This window comes from Hirundo rustica, chromosome 2, assembly GCF_015227805.2.
Source record: "Hirundo rustica isolate bHirRus1 chromosome 2, bHirRus1.pri.v3, whole genome shotgun sequence".
NCBI lineage: Eukaryota > Metazoa > Chordata > Aves > Passeriformes > Hirundinidae > Hirundo > Hirundo rustica.
In genome coordinates this window covers 89,230,254-89,238,752 of record NC_053451.1, presented here as the reverse complement: position 1 = coordinate 89,238,752, position 8,499 = coordinate 89,230,254, and positions in this window count along the sequence as shown.

Here is an 8,499-nt window from a genome sequence, read left to right as displayed (position 1 = left end):
ACCAGAAATTAATTTTCAATTGGCCTGAGTCTCTGCAGGAATCTCTGTGCCTGAACCTTTTCCAAGGATGTTGTAAAAAAAAGAGGCCCGCAGCTGGTATATCCCCACATGGCACAGATATTCCCAACAGAAGTGTCATCTTCCACTCCCTTTTTTTCTGCTTAAGGAGCGTGCAGGGACAGGGATGCAGCAGACAGAAACACTGAATCCCCTGAGGAAAACAAGACAAAATCATTGCAAGAAGAAAGGCTCAAGTTCATACGTCTCCAGAAAAACTCAAACATATGCTGAATTTCAATTTTCTCATGCTCATATTTCCACTTCTGAGAAGACCAGCTAATAAACAAAGTCACCTATTACAGTTGTACAAATGTTGCATCCCCACTGTTTTATATTGTCAGGAAATAAAGTGAAACTAGTAAAAAGTCAGTATCCCTGGCAAATATCTGAAACTCTTTTATGTGGAACAGGGATATAGCCAGGGCTGGAAGAACATGTGTTTTCAGTCCCACTGAAAATTTCACTGTCTTCATATTTGCTTTTATCCCAATTTGGAACAGAAAGTTAAACATTGACTACTGAAACTTCTGAAAATCACAAAGTTCAGAAATGTCAAAACATGCCACTTTAGTATTTCTGATCTAAAGAAAATGCTGAATATAACAAAACTGCAACAGTGAATAACATTTTCTGAATGAAACCAAAGCATTTTGTTTTAGCTCTGTTCAGTACCAATGTATGTCTCCCTGACATGATCTTGATACCTCACAAAAGCTGGAGATTAGATGTTTTGCATTATTAATTTTTTACTATGGACAGATTTTCTGAATGTCCCACAAGGTACACATCACCCATCACACAAATCCCCAGGTAAGACATCCAGCTTCATCTTGTGAAGCGTAATCCACCGAAGAGATATGGATCTTGATCATCAGGCTGTTAGGTACAACAACACTGCAGAGCAGCACAAAAAAATATCAAATAGAGCTGATACCAAATATTAAGCATAGTTGAACAAGACAAATGGTTTGGGATTGTGTTGATCCAATCCCAAGCAAGACACACTCCTCTAGACATTCATGGAATTGTTAAATATTATACTGAATTACATGTCTCTGTACAGTGGTTATTCATAAAGATACTCTGGATTCCATTGGGGTAAAATAATGTGCATTATTGTGTAGTTACACAGATGACTGGTGCCATTTTATCATTAGAGATTAAAATACTGTGAGGTTTTAGACTGAGATAAAGTTAGCTAAGATAATGACAAGTTTTCTGACCACTATAAATACATTTTGCTGTCACATTTAAAACAGTAGATAATTAATGCAGAGCCAGCTGCTACTAATATACAGTACTAAAACTTGTTAATACAAGGCTATAATAAAAGTGTTAATACTGATAATATCATATAACATTTTAAACTGCAGCAAAATAATCCTTAGAATTGTTTCCTTGCTATGGAAGTGTTTGGTACATTTGGGGTTTCTTTTCCTAATTAATCTCCAACAGCATATATCATGTTATCCGTCATAAATCAAGTCAGCCCTTGCCTCAAGGGTCCTGCAGTTTAACAGGCAACAAGAAAGTCGAGATGTGTTAGAAATCTAAACCAAGTAGGATTTGTTATTTGCCTTATAACAGAAGCTGGATACCCCATCAAGCACAGGACTGCATGTGCACTGCAGGCTGATGAGGAAAGATAATCTTTGTCCTGAAGAGCTTGAATTAAGATATAAATTTAGAGGAAAGTACAGCTTAAAAAAATTGCTTTTTGCCTGTAAGAGTCTCTGCTTTCTCCTTTTCACTTAAACCCAAGAAAACCTGCAGTGGGGATGGGCATTCAAAGGTGCAATTAAAACCTCTTGAAATCTGTGAAGGTTTTGCAGTACTCTTTTAAAAACTGAAATTGTTATCCAGATGTCTGAGAAATATCCTACTGTAAATGAAAGGAAGGCATTCTGTACTAATTCTCTCACTCTTACAATAAAGCTAACTGAAAATGTGAAAAGTTCTGATCACCAGAGTCCGAAATTGGTATTCCAAGAGTTTCATAACAGAAATTGGTTTGCCTCCATTTTACTAAATTATACTGTTCAGTAGTTAGAAACTCATTTTATAAGCAAATACGTACTTACCTATTTTTTAAGGCTCTGACCCACTGATCATCTTAATGGCTTATAACTATGAGTGTTCCAACTGGTTGATACCATCTGTCTGAATCTGCTAGACAAAAGGATAGTGGACTAGATCTATGGCTTTAGCTTATTTAGTTTATATTCAAGAGAATGTGGCATTAGTCTTTGGTATGGAACACTGTTGAAATACTATGAAAGCCAAATGATTGTTCTTCCTTAACAGAAAAAAGTAAAAGGCAGTGACTAATTAAACAGCAATAAAAAAGAATGCCATGGCAGCTGCGGACTATGTTATTCTCTGGACCCTAGATACAGATGGGCATTAAACTAGCCTGTCTTCTGGGAATGCAGAAAGAGACACATAAGGGAAAATGTAGGTTTCCAAGTGCCCAAAGTTAAAACTGTATCAGTAAAATAAAGGCAAGAAGAAAGAGGAGTAGATGGCTGCCCCGAATCACTGAATTGTGTCTGGGGACCAGATCTGTGGGTTTGTGTATCATAGCTGTGGATGGTCCCATGGTTGGTTCCCATGTGAATTCAAGGAATACAATCACCTCCAATAAGCAGAAAAGAATGTCAGTGATAGACGGAAAAATCCTCCCTGCCTCAGGAGGTGTCAGAAGAGTACTCAGCACACGGATGTTAACTGCCTTCAGGCATAAGCAAAAGGCAAGTTTCTGTCAGTGACCAACATAGACTCTGACATGCAATGCTTATGACATTGAATATTAAGGGTAAGAGAGATCAATGCCTCATTTTATCGAACTCAAGGTCTATATTCTACAAGCCTGTTTAGAACAGGTTTTGCTATGGTTTTCCCCATAGCAGTTAAAGACTGACTAGTACCTTTTGAACATAAAGGGTCCAATTTGCTAATGATGTGTGTCCATGTACAAATCAACTTAATCGCACTATTTCTGGAAATATTACAAGCAGAGGGATGAGTTTCACATTCGTCAAAGCTGTTCAAAATCATTAAACCATGTGGAGTCTTTTTTTTTTTTTTTTTTTTTTTTTTTTTTTGAGAGGCATTAAAAAGATTTAGCAGTTTAAGGAGAGATCAAGGGTATTTTCATGCAATTATTTGAAATTGTTGAAATCTGCTTCTGCTTTTTTTAAAATGCACATTGTGATGCCACTAGGGCAGCTCTTAAAGGAGTGTAGACAATTAATATTTTTCCCTTCTCCCTTTTTTTAAAAAAAAATATTGTTTGGAGTTCCTGTAAGGACTCTGGCCATTTGGATCCACATCTGTCTTTTTCCTTTGAGAATTATTAGTAGCAATTTGTGAAGAATTAGAAATTCATTTGTCTTTCAATACTGTCCAGATTCTTTCCTACTGAAAAGTTGCCTTTAAAAAGACTTGGTGTTAGCAAGAATTTTTTTCTCCTCAGCAGGAGGAATGTTTACAAAATTTAGATCAGGGTAAAACTAAAAATTTATTTTTCTTTCTTTTTTCTCACCAAAATTAATTAAATGTATACTCAGCTTGGTGCATAATATAGTTTGCCTAGGTTTTATAGAGCTTATCAATCCCTGTGGCAGTTCTGAGCACCTTTGCTCAAAACTTATAAAATAATGTTTTTCCCCAAATCTAATTTGTCCTGAATCAGGGAACATAGTTAAAATACAATGAACAAAGTTTCCAGTAATTACATCAAAATTAAAATTTCCTTTTACTCCAATCTAATTAAAATTAATTGAAAGCACTTGCTTTAAACCAGCTTGCCATACTGTCAATGTGATCAGTTTGTCTTATTGTAGATAAAGCCATACCTGCTTGCTAAAAGTACACACGTTCTGGCTTCTTCTCCTGCCTTTGAATATTAATAAACTACCCAGAAGGCAGGTAAGAACAGTTTCCTCAGTCACTTGCTTTGGTTTTTGGTGAAAAATACTTTCAGAAAATAAAACAGAAGTCTTATTATCCAGAGACCTCAGCCAGGCCATGAAATGAAGCTGAAATTGTCGTTCAAGGACTCTTCCTTTGGTGTCTAGGGAGATACATGGTAAGTGTGATTTAAGAAAGTGATTTTGTAGGGAAAAGGAAGGGGAAGACAGACTCGAGAATGAGGAAAGGACAGTGGAAATGTTTAGTTATATCTAATGCTCATAAATCACAAGGCAAAACTCTTTTCCTCATCTGGCACCAGGACTGCCACTTAATACCACAGGATTCTGATTGTACATAAAATATTGAATGAAATGAGAGAGCTAAAAATAATAATCTGATAAATATTTCTACAGTATTCAAAAAGGCAAGGAGCTGCTTTCTTTTTGTGCATCTCCAATATTTTCCCTTCCCTTCTGTCAGTGGACAAACAGCTTTCTAAGTGAGGTACAGACACAAGTATGCACACACACAGAAATGCACACATGCATCCATGCAAGCACACATGTTTTTGCTGGATATTTGTTTTAAAGGCTGCTGTGCAAAGTCTGGTGGACTAATAATACGCATCTCCAAGACAAACACACACTTAGAGTGTTTTTTGGAGGCACCACGTTGACTCAGAAACAATCCCACCTTTCCCAGCTTCAAATAAACATGGTAACTAGGGGAGGGGGGGGGGGGGAAATAAAAATAAAATATAAAAAAAAAAATTAAAAAAAAAAAAATAAAAAAAAAAAAAAAAAAAAAATAAAATAAAAATAAAAAAAACACCATGATTTAAAAATCAAAAAACAGAATTTCTTGACACTGCCCGCTGGAGAAGTTATGTAGGTAAAATAAAAATTTCGGCTTCTCTTATGTTCCTTTCTTTCCATTTGTAAAAATGGATTCATTTCTTAAGAGTTACTCACTTTGCACTTTTTGCAACCAACAGTGAGTGTGTAGAATCAGCCCACTAATGCTCCTCATCTCTACTGTCTCTTTCATCTAAAGTTATCAGAGGATGCTATTACAATATGTAATCCCCACAATGCTAGTTTGAGTATGAGCTACTCTTTTTTACAAGTAAAATCATAACTGCTTTTTGGCAGCAGTGGAAATATAATTAACCCCTCTGCTTTCCCCTTCTCCCTTTCCAAAGTCCTGAGCATGTTTGTTCTGACCTTTAAGTCTTGCACAAATGTTGGTGAGCCACGTTATAGACAGTATCAGGGAACTAAAAATGCTGAAAAATTACCTTTCTTTGGGGGCAAAGGAAGCTGTGTTTCAGCCAAGGGCAGTCTCTAGCTGAGTTTCACCATGCATGTTTGTGCCAGGACAGCACCAGGGCAGAAACAATTAGCCAGTAGATCAAAGGGGCAGTACTATGGCTGCTAAAGCTATCACTGCCTTTGCATATCTACCTATAATCTAAAAAAAAAAAAATAAAATAATTTACATACAGGGTTCTACCTCTTCTAGGATCAGGGTCAAAAATCAAATCTTTATTCACCCAGTCAAGATCACAGAGAAAGTCAGTAGAGGCAGGATATGGGTCCTGAAGTTTGTTTACTGCATCTGCATCATCCTGATAGAGAAACACTATTCAAGATAGCTTTTAAAAAGTTTTCAGGAACTAGCTTCTCAGGATTTGTAATTGCACATTACTGTGGCATTTTAATCACTTCTGAAAGTACTGTCTGGAATTGTAAAGTTATTTGAAGACAAAGCAATCTCCAGAATGCATAGTGTAAAATGGGCTAATATTAAAAGTCTGTGATGCTCATGGGCACCTAGTCAGGCCTTTTTCCCCCCCTCCTCCCCTAAACTGCATGCCCAAAGACGTACAATGCACTTTCTGAGTCAGGTCACCTTTAAGAGCATAGTGACATGCCACAGAATTATTCGCCAGTCCTCACCAGAGATGTCTGCAAGTGCAAAGCCTGTGACAAAGGACTGAAATGACAGCACTTTGACTCACTTCTACATTGTGTTTGTTTAGGAAGGTCCTAGAAATTGTATTTCACCAACCACATTCGCTATCAACACACAATTATCTGGCTTAATCATGTGGAACAGTGGCAAATTCACCTGGGGCTTAGGAACTAATGACATTCTCGTCTGAGCTGCTTTAGTGAAATGGCCTAGCACCTGAAGCAGGAACAGCAAGATTGCTCAAGAAAATTTGGTTTTCTTTTTTCATTTCACAGCATAGGGGCTCTGCTCAAATCAACAAATGCTCCTGATTAAATAGCTGTGGTAGTTGACTTATTTGCACTTGTGTGTATGGCTCTGAATGTACATTGAGAATCCCTAACCTTTACAGGAAAAGAATTGTCTGTGACTTGTTTTTAATATGTTGTAGTTTCGACATAGAAAATAGTCAAATAATTTTGCATTTTATAATTTTGGTATGATGAGATCTGTAAGTGTGGGCAGCTCCAAATATTCCAAAACCAGCACGGGGCAACAGCAAAAAAACTCCACCTTTTCTCACACTGAATGTATTTGTATCTATTTTTGTCAGCAGCCTGGGAAGGGCCATTTAAATTCTGCTTGCTCAACAGAAACTCAGATTCTTATGTTGGTCTCCCCCCTAGTATACAGGAGATGGGATGAGTTGTGTTGCTGCTGACTATGCCACTAAATCTCAAAAGTTTAGAGGTAGCAAAGATGAGAAATTGAATGTTCAGTCTCCTGAATTCTTAAAAAAGGGATTGGAAGTCTTCCGGACCACCTAACTCCTGCTATTTTGGCCATAGGAAAGAAACTAGCCTTATTTCCATGAATAAAGCATTTTAAAAAACATTCAGAAAGATATAATAGGTGAGGTTTTCATACTCAACCTTCATATTCATTTTTGGCATTTCATGTTCAAGGACTCCAGAGCAAAATTCCCACAGCCTGGCAAAGACAACTCCAAAACAAGGCAGCCAAATGTTGGGCTTCGTGTGACCATTTTGCCTAATATGAAAATTAATTAGCATTAACTGCAATATGGATATCAGCTCAGACTGGTACACAGATGAAATTGAGTTCCTATGGATAAGCTGCAAAGCCACCCCCTCAAAGTTGATTCTGCTTTGACTACTACTAATACTCTATCCTACTAATGCAGCATCAGCACAAAGCAGGATTGGTAGCAGAAGACACACACACACACCCCCCCCAACAGCCTCTGTACCGTGATTACTCCCACATCAGCAAGAGAAGCAATCATATAAGGTTGTGCATAAAGCAGTTCTTGCTAAGCCAGCCTATGCAGCCCATTTTGGAATCCCAATGCCCTACCACTGATTGCCTGGTTCATTGTAACAAATAGCAGCAAAAGCTTTGTCAATTTCTGGAGGAGTCAGTGATTCAGGATCCTCTTAGTAAGTAGCACCATTGCAGATAGTCCTGCTAGGTTATGTGAAAATATGCATTTCCTCTTTGTGAGTCAGTGCCTCAACACAGGCATAAACTTGGCCAAAAAGGGTCACTGAAAGATTGAAAAGGCAAGTCCGGTTCTGTAAACTTAAGGATAAAAATCATCCATAATCTCAGAAGCCCACAAGGAAGTTATTCCATATGGTCAGAACTGAAGAAAGTTTGGTTTGATGTTGATCTCCAGAGGAAGTGATTGCTCACGTCATGTCATTTAACTGGAAAGAGCTGAAGCAGATGGACTAAAATGGAAAAGAGCAGAGGGGCAGAGTTGCTCAGATTAACTCCAATGCAAAGTTCAAGCATCTCAGGAGGAGCCTAGAATATCCTTTTGTTTCTTGAGCTATCTCAACAACAAAAAAAAAACTAGGTAAAAGGAGAATAATTTTGGAGGCTATGAGAGAAAATAGTTCTTCATAGGAAACCTTCTGTGCTGCGAGATGCAGAGGCTTACCTGTTCATTACAGGACAGTCACCAGGATAAGCTGGCACACACCATCGAAGACCTAAACATATTACACTGTCCCTGGAATTTCTCAATCACCCAAAGGCTCAATTTCTAACATATACCTCTACACCACTACCACTGATCTCTTGGGGAGCTTGGGGTTTCTAGGACCCCCAAAGATACTCCTTCTATTTCCTTAGCCCTGGGATTGGCACTGTCTCAACAGCCACATGAAAGCCTGCCCTTGGTGTCTACTGCGAGCTTTGCGTGACTGAAGTAATTATTTCCCCTTGATGTCTCACTCTGTCATAATTGTAGGTTTTTTTAGCACTCCAGGTCATGGTGCTTTTTAAATCTTAGCTCAACAGCAGTGTAAATCAGTGTAGCTAGACTGAAGTCAACAGTTACAGCAGGTAGTATTGAGAGAGAATCCAGAGAGTAAATCCAACTCACTGAAATGAAGAAAGTTCTTTTTCAATATATCTGTGTCACTGCTTCTGTAAGACCCCTATGTGCTCTAAGGCCATACTTTAACACTGGAATATCTAACATCCCAGGGGAAAGATCACAGTCACCAAACTGGCTGTATTTCGGTGACAGATAGAGGGATA